The following is a 14165-nucleotide window of genomic DNA, read 5'->3' as shown; positions in this document are numbered from 1 at the left end:
TCTGTCACTACGCAGAAGAACCTCCCAAACAAATAAGGGCGGAATTTGGCCAGCGCCCAATCAAGTGCAGGGTATTCCCGCTCTCTGATTGAATAATTGCGCTCAGAGGAAGAAAGCAGGCGGCTGCCATAAGCAATTACGCGAGAAGAACCATGTTTGACTGGACAAGGATAGCACCAATACCATGGCCGTTAGCGTCGGTGCGCAGTTCGGTAGGTGCAGAAGGATCGAAGTGCGCCAGAACAGGTGGAGTGGTGAGGACGTAAATAAGCGTTGTGAAGGCATAAGCTTAGTCACAACCCCATGTGGAAGGTACGTTTTCCTGGAGAAGAGAGATAAGCCGACGAGCTATGTCTGCTAAGTTCCGAATGAAGCGGCGGAAGTAGGAGCAAAGGTCAAGGGAGCTTCGCACGTCACTTAAGCTACGCGGGGTAGGGAACTCACGCACAGCTTGAACTTTGTCAGGGTCGAGCTGCACAACATTCACATCAACCAAACGACCCAGGACTTTGATTTGGCGCCGGCCGAAGCTGCATTTTTTGGCGCTCAGTTGAACACCGGCGTGGCGAAATACGGCCAGGACAGCAGAAAGTCGGTCAAGGCGGGTTGCGAACGTGGGAGAGAAAACGACGAAGTCATCTAAGTAGCATGAACACTTTGTACATTTGAAACCATGGAGGAGCCAGTCCATCATGCGCTCGAATGTCGCAGCAGCGTTACAGAGGACAAATGACATCACCTTGAATTTAGAGTCCGTCGGGGACGACAAATGAGATTTTCTCGCGATGCCGTTCGACGACAGCAATTCCCCAGTAGCCTTAACGCATGTCGATGGTAGAAAAATAGCTGGCACCATGCAAGCAGTCAAGCGCGTCGTCAATTCACGGACAAGGATAAGCATCTTTCTTCGTTATTTAATTAGGGTGGCGATGTTGTACACAAAATCTCCAAGTTCCTTTCTTTTTTACTTATACGACCAGGGACTGCAACTTCTTTATATATAATGTGCCGCTCAGTAAGGGAGACACGATAAGGCCATCTGTGGATGGGGCTGCCGTCCCCCGTATTGATGCCATGGGTCACAATGAATGTTTGGCCAAATGTTCGGTCCACGAAATCAACTATATCACTGTACGACAGCAAAAGGTCGGAGAGAGTTCTGGCTTGGTCATCTTAACTATCCGAGGCACTCATGTCAGAAAAAAGGTTCGAATGGGAAGAAGCCGATATATGCTGCTAAAAATAGCGGGGGCGAAGCCCCCTGCATGCCACCTGGGTTCTCCTTTACTACATGGGAGACACCCTTATAAGGCAAAAGAAAAAAGACGTTCTTCTTTACCAGAACGCTGCGTTCCCGTCTCTACTGTTTTTGTAATTTGTGCCATAACCGGGAGGCGCCGCTCTTTTTTTATCGCGGTGATGCAAGTGGACACTCATGGGCTTCCTTTGGAACCCGGTGCGTTGGCAGCAGTCACCCAGAGGAAGCGCCTTTACCACTTGACTGACGCAAGCAGCCAGGCCACCGTGCTGTACTCGGCTGCTAGTGATGACTCTTCAATCGACGACAATGGATTCGTGCCGGTGCTTAGCAAGAAAGCAAAACGAATACTACGCCGACGACAAGACTACTCTTCATTTAACAAGTCTACGGTCATCACTACACGAGGCCCCCGACACGCACTGTCTTGTTTGTGCCAGAGACGCCAAGAGAGAATCTGAACCTACTCAAAAGGCAAGTCACGTCTATGTTCCTTACGCCCCTGGAAAGATTAAAGATGTTAGAGTGAATCCCTACAAAAACGGTAATTGTCATTGATGTCATGGAGCGGAGCGCACTGGAGATTGACCGCCATAAACAAACTCGGCGACATTAGTATGCGCTCCCATATTCTTCAGGGACAGCGCCACTACGGCCGGCGTCATCAACAATGTCGACGTGGCCATCACTAACACCGATCTGCCTGTTTTGATCAAGCCAACATCAAAGAGCATCTCCATACTGAAAGTGCAGTGTCTCGGGAGATCGAAATGCATTAAGCTCACTCTCAAGGGCGGCTGCATACAAATCCAAGTGAAGGTTGGAATTTCCGACACCTGGTCCGGCCTTTCGTGCCCAAGCCACTTCAATGCAGAAAGTGTATGAAGATGGGGCACGTGAGTGCCATCTACGAAAATTCCATCGTGTGTCCGAAATGCTCTGAGTCGCATAGCGGCGACGATATTTGCCGTGTGATTGTTTTGAAGTGTGCCAACTGCCGTGGCCCTCATGATTCCTTCTTTAAGGACTGCCCCGCTTAAAGACTGAACGAGCAGTGCTGAAGCAAATGGTGCGTGATCAGTCTACACACAGAGAGGCCGCTGCTAAGTTGCGACGGCGTCGTTTGCGTCGCCAAAGATCATCTAAGAAAGTCGCTACTTTTCATAGCAAGGCCTGGAGCACTCCCGCACCCTGTCCTACTCCTATGCCTGCTGTTTTAAATCAAGGGACCTCGACAGGCGGTGAAGCTGGAGGTGCTGTCTCAGACATTAAATGGCCACCGTTACCAAAATCTCCCACGTCCGCTGGGCCAGGAAACTTGCCACGAACCAAATGTCCAGCACCAACAGCCGAACTAGAGAAAATTCTAGGATGTGGGACATGTCCAAGACCTACAGGTAATTGCCATTCTCATGTCCATGATGAATGCAATCCGCGCTGTGCTACCTAGCCTGCGACCGCCAGCAGAACATGATGCGCTACAGGTTCTAGACGCCCTAACACCAGTTCTAGTGGCTCTACAGTGGAAGGCACAATGACTCCCCCAGCCTTAACATTTGGAAAAAACACTCAAGGACGCCTTTATTTTTCAATGGAATGCCTGTGAGCTTCAGTTACAAATTGCAGATATTTGACAATATGTTCATGCAAATCAAATCCCCATCCTTATTATTTGTGAACCGAAAGTACCAAAGATCTTGCGACTGTCAGGCTACGAGGCATTTGCATCTCCGCGCACCAGGGAAACAGCAAGGTCATCATCTACATGTGACGAGAACTCAAGTATGTACTCCATCCGGTTCCTCCCAGCAACGATAACCAGTACGTTTGCCTGACAGTGAAGACGCGCCATCTCACATTTACGCTTGTGAGTGCGTATATGTCGCCATCAAGTCGTTTTGGCGCCACAACATTGAACGACTTGATGGAGATTGCACCAGGCCCTCGGATCATCACAGGAGACTTTAACGCTCACCACATAATGTGAGGAAGCGTTCGAATGAACCTCAAGAGAAGAAAGCTTGTGTTCTTTGCCTCTGATCATGACCTGCAGTGTCTTAATGGCGGTACGCCGCAACCTTTATTCGAGAGGCAACTTACAGTAGCTGTCGATTTCGCTTTCGTATCTCGATGCCTTACCAGCAGCGTTCAATGGTTGGCGGATATAGAAACACATGTAAGGGACCACATCCCTACATATGTGATCATTAATGGCCTTTCCACATTCATTTCTGCCATACGTATGTCCCGCATCGACTGGTCGGCGTTTCAAGCACTTATGGAAGATGCTTGCAGCAGTTGCAGGTTTTGAAGAGAAAAATTAAGGTGGTTATGATAAACGCAACGTCTTTATTCACCCCAATGCCTAGCTACACAGAGTTTGATACGGACAGAACCTGCGATCGCTGCGACGGAGAGCAGAGCTTAGATACTGACACATGAAGTCGCGCCTCGACCGCAGATGCGAGGTGCATGCCAAAGAAAATTCAGCGCAGAATTCAAGCCCTCTAGACACAACGTTGGAGGTTATTCTGTGAAACGCTTGATACACGGAAGCCTTCATCACGCATCTGGAATGTTGCTCGTGATCTCCGAACATCCCCTCAACAGCTCTACACATTCAAATCTCTCGCCCTCTAGCAAAGACGTGAAGTTGAGGCAGCTAAAGATTGCGCTAGGGTAGCAGGCCAATCGACCCCAACGGCAACGCTACATTTCAACGATATTCCAGCTTCTTGGGATTCACGAATAGACCTTCCCTTCTCCGTGGAGGAACTTGACGCTGCGCTGGCTTCTTGCAGACGGTCATCATCGCCGGGTCCCGACGGTGCGACATACGCTGCGCTTGGAAATCTTGGACAAGAAGTTCGACACGTTCTTTTGGAATATTACAACAAATCATGGAGTGAGAATACAGTTCCATATGAGTGGATGTGCAGTCGTTTAGTCCCGCTCCTGAAACTCGGCAAATCGCCTCTGGACTTGACATACCATCCAATTTCACTGGCTAGCTGCGTCGGCAAAGTACTGAAAAGAATGCTGCTTACACACATTGAGTGGTACCTAGAGTACTACCGCGTGTATCCGGATATAATGTCTGGGTTTCGACGTGGACGCCCTTCAATTGACAATGTGGTGGACCTGGTATCATCTGTAGTAAGTCAAAAAATTTTGAAGCGCTTACCCGCGGCGTTGTTCCTGTATATAAAGGACGCATATGACAACGTCACTCACCGGGCCATTTTGGACGCTGTGGAAGCTGCCGAGCTTGGCGGTCGTGTTTTTTGCTGGATACGCGGTTATTTATATCCACAGATCTCAGTTTATGCAGACTGAGGGTGGCCCAACGTCATCTCATTTCACTTCCCGTGGAGTCCCACAGGGTGGAGTACTAAGCCCAACGCTCTGCAGTCTTACTCTTGTCGGGCTTGTCGACTTAATACCACAGTCGGTGGAACTTTGAATACATTGTTACGATGAAATAAGCAAGGGGGTGTTTATTTACAGTGCTGTAGCAGCCGGACCAGATGAAGCCTGATAGCCCCAGAAACCAACGCTTCTTCCTCTTCCTTCTTCTCTCCTCCGTGCTCTGCTTGAGACTAAGTCCGTAACAATATGCAGGTGACATCTGTATCTGGTCATCAGGAGTTCAAAAAAGTTAGAGCGAGGCTCCAAAAGGCGGCAAGTACAGTTGCTGCCTAACTCCACCTGCAAAGTTTACAGACGTCAACCGAAAAGTGTTCGCTAGTTGCATTTACATGCAAGAACATGTCTCCTTACACCGTGCGCATTGATGGTAAAGCAATACTTTACGAAAGCAGCCATCGCTTTCTAGGAGTGATCATCGACCGAAATCTTTCATCGACACCAAATATTTCATTCATAAAAAAGTGGCTGATAGCGATTGCTCACGTAGGTACTTGCCTTTATTGGGGGAACGTCATGGGGAGCGTCAGTGCGGTCGATGCTTCAGCTGTACAATGCATTATTTACGGGATTCCTTCGGTACAGCTTACCTACACTTGGAAATATTAGAAAAACCAACTGTAGAATTCTACAGAGCGTTAAAGCTCAAGCTCTGCGAACCTGCCTGGGATTGCAAAATGTGCCTCTACGGCTGCTGCCATATTAATTGAAACAGGACGTTCCAAGGAACGACCATGTTTCTGCTTGTTCTCCTTTACAATGGCGCAGTCGACTAACGTCAGGCCAGACCCGGACCTCCCCGCCCCGCTCCTCCTTCGAAGCGGCCAGGCAGTCACACGGCCGGCTCACTCGGCGCCTGGCACTTCTACCCCGTCCGAAAACGGCGTCCATTCCTCCTCGGCAAATTAGGCCCTTGCACTTGTTCCCGAAGCCCTCGCCACACTCCGGGGGTTATCCTCCCCTTTCACTACAGCTCTTCACCGCGCCTCGCTGTCCTCTGAATGTTCAGTACCTTCGGTACCGCTTCCAGAGTTATGTGGATTCTCTGATGACGTCGAAGCATGGGTTCAACATGTGGACGATGCTGCCCGGCGTTCCACCTGGTCTCCCGCCACCACGCTCGCCATCGCGGAAGACCATCTTTGTGGTGCCGCCCGTGCCTGGCACCTGTACAAAGGCCACCGCTACACCATTTGGTTGGTTTGGACCGCTGCCCTCCTTGCCGCCTTGACACCCTTGGCCAGTACGTAAGACATGAAATTCACGACGATGAGATCGCGGCGCCAGGCTCCAGATGAAGACATTGCCCCATACATTTATGACAAGGTCCGTCTTCTACAGGCCTGCAATATCAAGTGGCCTGCGCCTGCTGCTAACCAGTACATCATCGACGGCCTTCACGATGCCAACCATGCATCCATTATGACCGCACTGGACAACGACAGCCTGTCCATCTTTGTCCTCCGGACGGCCGCCTTGCATGACACCGCCACTCGTTGCGGGGTTGTTGCTGCCGCCGTGACATGAGCAGCACTCCAGCATGCTGCCCGTCCATGCGTAAACGTCAAGAACCATCCTCTTCCTTTCCTGCCGGTGCATGTCGACGGCATGGGGGGGGGGGGGGGGGGGGTTGACTGCATTATTTGACACCGGCGCTCAGCAAACGGCATTGCTCCAGCGCCATGCACTGGTCCCGCTGAACCAATGGACCTCGTCTCCTCTGCAAGGCTTGGGGGAAAGCGTTGTTCCCGTTGGTGGAGTCGATATCTGCATCCGCACTGAGGCTGGCAGTAAGGCCCTGGTGGGCGTCCCGGTGTTTACGGACTTGCCTGCTGATATTGTCTTGGGTACGGACTACCTCATTTCCTGGGACGTGGCTGTGTCCATCGAAAACGGCGAAGTGCAGGTCCACTTGTGCCGTGCCGCCCCTAGCCCACCCGTGGACGAGCATGCTGAAGGGGAGGCTAACCGCATGCAACACCAACAGGAAGCGTGCATCACCCGAAAAAAGGCTGTGTTTCCCGCGGGCGGATGAGTGGAACAGTGAAGTGGTTTAACGAGATCGGAGGCTACGGCTTCATCAACCGCACCGACACTGGTGAGGATATTTGTGTCCCCCACACCGCGTTATAACACTCCCGTAAACTTCGCCGCATCGGGAAAGGGCAGGAAGATGAATATTAAGTAATTCCAGGAGAAAAAGGCCGCACTGCGGCCAATGTCAGTGTGCTCGACGTAAAGTGCGCGCAGTAACGTGGCGTGTTCGTTAGGAAGGAACAAGCCCACACCTACGACATACTCAGAAAAGCTGTGTACGGCACGGTTCTTCCGGTAAAAACTGTGGCAGTAGCAAAAAGTATTGCGGCGAAGCTTTTTCAATTTTTGTCACCACTGCGGATGCTTCACGAGGGCAGTTCCAGATCAGGGAAAACCATCGGATACCGCGCTAGGAGAGCAACAGCATGTAACGGACATTGGAGAAACGTTCAGGAGCATGGCTATCAAGTCCTTGGCAGAACGCCCAAGTGGCAACTGCCAAAAGTCCCGCATAGAGAGCAGCGCGCCAATCGCTGAACCAGGCAATAAGCAAAGATTATCGGTACGAATATCATCAAGGCTACGCAGGAGGACAGCCCGAAAAAAAACATCTTGTGCAGCTGATGCGATGTCAGCGATATTATTGTGCTCCAATTAAGGACGAACGCAGTCGTGGCCAAATGTGATGTACTAGGTGACGACGAAGTGAACAGTGCAGGAGCGAAGGAGGAGAAGACAATGACGACAGAATAAAGTAGGGCTTTCTAAGGAACGGCCGTGTTTCTGCTTGTTCTCCTTTACATTGCACAGGAGCATCCCATACCTAATAGTGGACGCCCTAAGGGCACTTTTCCGACACATCTCTGGAGTTCCGTCTCATCATCTGGCCAGTCTTCCTATTACCAGGCAGCGTACATCGTTTACAGAGACCGTTGGTGCATCATCGCGCTATTATGTCATCCCAGTTTACACCCGCATCTGGACCATCCTCTCCATTATGGAGCCTGCATCAACTGTACGTGCTTCCTTCAATACCCGGCATCTGGAAGAAGGTCGAGCTATGCCGACAGAGCTAAAACAAATCACTCTTCAATACATTCATGAGAGCCATGCAAATCGTGTGCATGTGTACACCGACGGTTCAGTGAATGCCGTGAGTTCAAGCTTCATGGTCATCCCCGCAACTACTACAGAAATAAAAGTTAGGACAATTCACCCGACTTCTTCAACAGCTGTAGAGCTAACCGCTCTGTGTCGCAATTAGGCATTGTAGTTAGCAGAGCCCTCAGCGGTGTGAAATGTGGATTTAATAGTTTGGTCGAACGTCTACGCTGCCAGTTGTTCGGGCACAGCAGGATCGAATTGCTAGCCGCAGGGCACAGCTTCAGGGCGAGAGATGCGCGCCGGAGACAAGAGATGGTGATAACGATGCCGCAGCGTTGTCTGTTCTTCGTCTTCTGGCGTGAAGAAGTCGCCAGACTCACGGGGAAGAGACGACCAGAGGGTTGTAATACGGCTTAAGGCAGCTTTATGGCAAACCTCGCGGCCGCGACGGCGGTGGTCGGAAGAAGGGGTGACTGGCTTGATGACGTAGTTTACAGGGGATGTGCGTTCCAAGACGCGATAAGGTCCGTGATTTGATTTCTAGTTTGCTGGTGGCAGGAACGCATAACCAAACGAAGCTGTCGGTCAGGAACGTCGGAGCAGGGGTATCGCTACCATGCTGATCTTTGCGATCGCCGTGAGTGTTGGAGGTAAACGTGCGAGCTAGCTGACGGCATTCCTCGGTCTTCTGTACAATATATGGCAAAGCACTGTACTCAGAGGCATCTGGATGGTATGGCAAAATTGTGTTTAGATTACAATATGGTTCACGGCCATATAAGAGAAGGAAGGGCAAAAAACCAGTTGTTGCTTGGTTGGCAGTGTTGTACGCGAACATTACGAATGGCAGTACCTGATCCCAGTTGAAGCTCCCAGATTCAGATGTAACATACATTGCGAGCATGTCGTTAAGTGTACGGTCGAAGCACTCCGTGAGGCCGTTTGTTTGCGGGGGGGGGGGGGTACGCGGTCGTAGCCCGATGTATCGATTTTCAATATGACAGTAGCTCTTGGACTACTTTGGAAAGAAAGATGCGACCTCTATCACTCAGTAGCTCGCGAGAAGCGCCGTGTCGAAGAATGAAGTGGTGCAGCAGAAAATGGGCTACCTGTCGGGCAGTCGCTGTAGAAAGTTCCGCAGTCTGCGCGTAACGGGTCAGGTGGTCGACGGCGATGATGACCCATCGATTACCAGCGGCACTGCATGGTAGCGGACCATAAAGGTCGATTCCCACGCGATCAAACGGGCGAGTTGGACACGGTAAAGGTTGGAGAGGGCCAGCGGGGTGGCGGGAAATCTTGCGTTGTTGACAGATGATGTAGCGACGTACGAAATTTTACATTCCCCGCCAGTAGTACCTCTGACGAATTCGATCATAGGTTTTCAGGACGCCGGCATGAGCACCTTGCGGGTCAGTATGATGATGGGCACAAACCTCGGAGTGGAGGTGGCGCGGAATGACAAGAAGCCATTATCTGCCATCTGCGTTGTAGTTCCTTCGGGAGAGGAGGCCATTCCGAATGGTGAAATGGGAGGCCTGTCAGCGGAGTGCGATGGATATCTAGCAGGTTAGAAACCCAAGGATCTTGTCGTTGCTCGAAAGGCATATCCTCAATGGTGAATGCTGCCAAGGTCAATGGAGGGGGCGATGAGTCAGGCGAGCGCACCGGTCACCGAGAGAGAGCGTCGGCGTTAGAGTGCTTGCGGACAGAGCGCTACACTACATGGATGTCGTATTCCTGAAACCTGAGAGCCTTGCGCCCGATACGGTCAGACGGATCCTTGAGAGACGCGAGCCAGCAGAGAGCATGATAATCTGTAACTACCTCGAAGGAGTGGCCGCATAAGTAAAGGCGGAACTTCGTTATAGCCCACACGATTGCTAAACACTCTTTTTCGGTAACGGAGTAGTTGGACTCTGCTTTGGTAAGAGCCCGGCTTGCGTAGGCGACGACGTATTCGGAGAAGCCAGGCTTGCGCTGGGCGAGGACGGCGCCGAGGTCGACACCACTGGCATCGGTGTGAAGTTCTGTAGGTGCAGTAGGGTCGTAATGGCGAAGGATTGGTGGTGACGTCAGAACATTGCGCAGCGTCGCGAATGCATCATCGAAAGCTGGCGACCAAGATGAGAGGTTAGGGGTGCCTTTCAATAGCTGTGTAAGGGGGGCTATGATGGTTGCGAAATTCAGAACAAAACGACGAAATTACGAGCAAAGGACCACGAAGTTTCGCAGTTGTTTCAAAGTGGTCGGTTTCGGAAAGTAAGCAACGGCGCTTCTCAGGATCAGGCAGAACTCCATCTTTGCACACATGTCCGAGTATTATGAGCTGGCGGGCACCTAAGCGGCACTTTTTGAGGTTCGGTTGAAGACCGGCGCGGGCTAGGCAGGTGAAGACCTGGCGAAGTCGAGTCAGGTAGGTCGGGAAGTCGGTTGAAAAGACGATATCATCGAGGTAGCATAAACAAATGTTCCATTTCAGACCTCGCAGTACGGTGTCCATCATTCCTTCAAATGTGACTGGGGCGTTAGAGTCCGAATGGCATAACATTAAATTCGTATAGTACGTCTGGGGTAATACAGGCGGTCATAGCACGATCAGCCTCTGCCATGGGCACCTGCCAATACCCGGAGCACAAATAGAGTGAAGAAAAGAATTCTGCGCCTTGCAAGCAATCTAGGGCATCGTCGATTCGTGTTAGGGGGCACACATCACGACGAGTAATTTTATTGAGGCGGCGATAATCAACACAAAATCGTATTGAGCCATCCTTCTTCTTAACTACGACCACAGGGGACGACCATGGACTACAGGATTCTCTAATTATTCCGCCTTGCAGCATGTCATCGACTAGTTGGGCAATAACATGGCGCTCAGTCGGGGACACACGATGCAGCCGCTGATGGAGAGGTGGGTGAGCGCCAGTGTCGATGAGCTGGGAAACTCGTCGTGCGGCCCAAGGAAGATTGCGGGATGTCGAAGGAGGAGCGGAATATGTGTAGAAGGTCAAGAAGTTGCTCGCGGCGGCGCGGCTCTAGAGCGCTGTCCACAGAATGGTCGAAAAGGTCCCGCTGTAGCGAATCGGAAGCCACACGAGTTGGAACCAAGGCGTCAACTTGGCAAACAGGTAATGACACATCATCAAAGGCGAATAGAAAGTCCACGGGCTCAATGCGGCCGAGACACTCCCCTTCGATCAACATAGCGGGAGACGCAAGAGGATTGGCTACCAGAAGTGTGCAAGCGACGTTGTTCATGTCAAGGACGGCAAACAGCAGCGGTAAGTAGCGGCGGCGGCAGACAACGTTAGAGGGCTCAAAGAGGACTGTCGCGGCGGTGGTAAAAGAGGCAGTGAGGGGAACGAGAACAGCGCTAACGGGTGGGATTGTTGTGTCATGAGCTACGAGGAGTTTGGCCGCAAAACGAGGATACGGCTCGTGGAGCAGAGCATGAGACGGTGCATCACTTGGTTCAATCAGCTCTACTTGAGGACTGACGCAGTCAATGATAGCATGATGCTGGGACAAACTATCCCAGCCGAGAATGACGCCATGAAAGCATGTGGGGAGAACGACACGACAAATTTGATGATGTACAAGGCTGCAACAATTACGACGCGAGCAGTGCAGACAGCTGTCGGCTGTACACTGTGAGCAGATGCGGTACGAAGTGATAGTCTCCCGAGAGGCGTAGTCACCTTTCGGAGGGAGCGGCAGAGTTTTTGGCTGATAACTGATACAGCGGCACCGGTATCGACGAGCGCAAGATTATGAACCCCTTCAACGATGACAGCAATAACATTCGCGGGATTAAGATGAGGACTTCGAAATTCTGTCGAATACGCAGTTCGTGCCCCGCAAACTGCGGCGGTTGCTTTTCTGGCTGGGTAGCGGGTCGTCGGCGCATTGGCGAAATGGAGCGGCGACGTGGCGATTGCTGGAGTCGCCACCTAAGCGCAGCTAGGGGGTTTGTAATAAATCGCTTTGTGTTTGGTTCTAGAGCGGCGTGGATGCTTGGCTCTCTCTAATTCGGCCTCCTGGCACAACAGCACGGGAACGCCCACACAACATGGTGTCAGAAGTGACAGCATCATGAAAACCTCGTCTTAAAAGCAGCTCTCAACAACCGTCAACGGCAAGAAGATGCTCCCGGAAAGCGCTCAGCAGGCCCAGTGGCTAGGCCTCACTCTGCAGCCGCCAGACGCGTTCGACTTCTGCAACCCTGCAAGTTGGTCTTCATGGAAGTCTCGCTTCGAGGACTATGCCGCTGTCTCCGGACTACGGAACGCTTCGCAAGACTGCAAGTACGTACGCTTCTGCACTGTATGGGCCCGGAAGCTCGCTCGCTGCTAGACACTTTTTCACTCGACGCTGCCAAGTTAGCCTCTTAGGACGCAGTTGTCAAACGCTTCTGCGAGCATTTCGTGCATCCCTGTAGTGAGCTCCATGAGTCGTCTCGCTTTCACAAGCGCGTTCAACAACCTGGCGAGAGTGTCGACGCATTTTACGCCGAACTGTTCAAGTTAGTCAAACGTTCCAACTACCCGTCACCGGCGGTGGAAGAACGCTTGGTCCGCGACAAGTTTGTCGTTGGATTGCTCGACACGCGTCTCCGATAAACTTTGCTGCTCCCCGAAGCTAACTCTCAAAGAAGCTTGGACGCAAGCTCGTCAGTCTGAGGACGCGGACAAAGAACGCTCACTCGCACAGGCTACCTCGCAGGGCATGGTCAACACTGATGCTGCGACTCAAAAGTTTTCGCGACGGCCGGTCGACGCCAGAACGCGCTCAACGGACGTGAAGTCGGAACACTATCGTGACATTGCGGTCTGTTTCTTCTGCGGCCGCGGATATCATGAACGCTCAGAGTGCCCGGCAAAGAGCTCTATCTGCAACTGCTGTGGTAGAAAGGTCATTTTGCTGAAGTTTGCCGCTCCGGGAAGTCGAGGCAGGCCAAACTCAATTCTATCCAAATGCATGCTCTCGAGATGTCAGCTAAAGCCAAGTATGTGGATATCACAGTCAACAACTACACAACTCAGTTCAAAGTAGACTCAGGGACCGAGGTTTCCGCAGTTCCAAGTGACTTCCTCGGAGTCCCGGCTGAGCTCGCCAAGGTAGACGCTATTTTGACAGGGCCCGGTGGCCAACCTCTGCGTGTACGGGGTTCGTATTTGGCACAGCTGTCTTGGCACGGGAAGATCAGCTCCCAGCGTCTTTACGTCATTGAGGCACTTTCAGTACCTTTACTGGGTGTACCAGCCATCCAAGCTCTTGAAGTTATGAACTTTTTTTGTGTACTGTCAACACTCCTGAGCCAACACTTCATGCTGAACTGTTCCGTGGCCTCGGCACGCTCAGAGATGAGTACACCATTCGCTTCAAACAAAATGTTGTGCTGTTCTCACTCGGTGCACCTCGACACATACCGTTCCCGGAGATCACCTCCCTCGTGACCAACTGGGAAAGGTGCGCCCTTATCAAGTGAATTCAGCGGAACCACTCCTTCCTACAAACCTCCCTGCTCGTCCCTGGAAAGTTCTGGGCATGGACCTTTTTCACCACAATTCTCAAACCTTTTTGATGGTAGTGGACTACTACTCCCGGTTCCCAGAGATGGTGGCACTGAAAAGTACAACAGCTCCAGTGGTCATTGAGGGGCTCAAAAGCCTGTTCGCCCGTCACGGGATACCGCAACAGGTTAAGTTAGACAACGGTCCGCCATTTTCTTCACGTGAATTTGCCGCATTCGCCGCATCTTATGGTTTCGACCACATCACCAGTAGCCCCCAACACCCACAGCCTCACGGAGAGGCAGAGCGAACGATCCGGACTGTGAAAGACATCTTCCCTAAGGCAAAAGATCCTCACCTGGCCCTTCTCAGCTATAGGGATACACCAGGTGTGAGTGGCTTCAGCCCGGCTCAGCTCTTAATGGGAAGGCAACTGAGAACTCGAGTCCCAAAGCCGGATGAAAAGCTTCGTCCATACTGGCCCGAAAGGGAGGATTTAGCCCTCAGAGGTGATTCTTACAGGCAAAGGACTGCAAATGACTTCAACCGACATCATCGCGTCGGGGATCTGCCATCACTTCAGTCCGGTGAGCAGGTCTGGGTTCGACCTGACCAGGTGCGTGCTACAGTTTTAAGCAACGCACAGCGTCCAAGGTCCTTCGTCGTCGAAACGGAGTAAGGAACGATTCTGCAGCGGAATCGTCGACACCTTGTTCCGTTTGTGCTGAGGGCAGCAGATCCCGCACTTTTCCAGCCTCACCCCCTAACTCAAGAGACAGCAGCACAGGATCCGCCGCCTGTTACAGCGGGACCTTCACATCCTGATG

The 14165-nt window shown here is 51.8% G+C and overlaps 1 pseudogene; it reads left to right on the top strand.

The window, feature by feature from the left end:
• The first annotated feature begins 11968 nt into the window (after positions 1-11968).
• Positions 11969-13313, top strand: LOC146192269 (uncharacterized; annotated as a pseudogene).
• The last annotated feature ends 852 nt before the right edge of the window (positions 13314-14165 follow it).

This window comes from Amblyomma maculatum, chromosome 4, assembly GCF_055883805.1.
Source record: "Amblyomma maculatum isolate TAMU_Amacu chromosome 4, ASM5588380v1, whole genome shotgun sequence".
In the NCBI taxonomy this organism is placed as follows: domain Eukaryota; kingdom Metazoa; phylum Arthropoda; class Arachnida; order Ixodida; family Ixodidae; genus Amblyomma; species Amblyomma maculatum.
The sequence above is the reverse complement of the archived record's forward strand: the minus strand, read 5'-3'. Positions and strand labels throughout refer to the sequence as shown.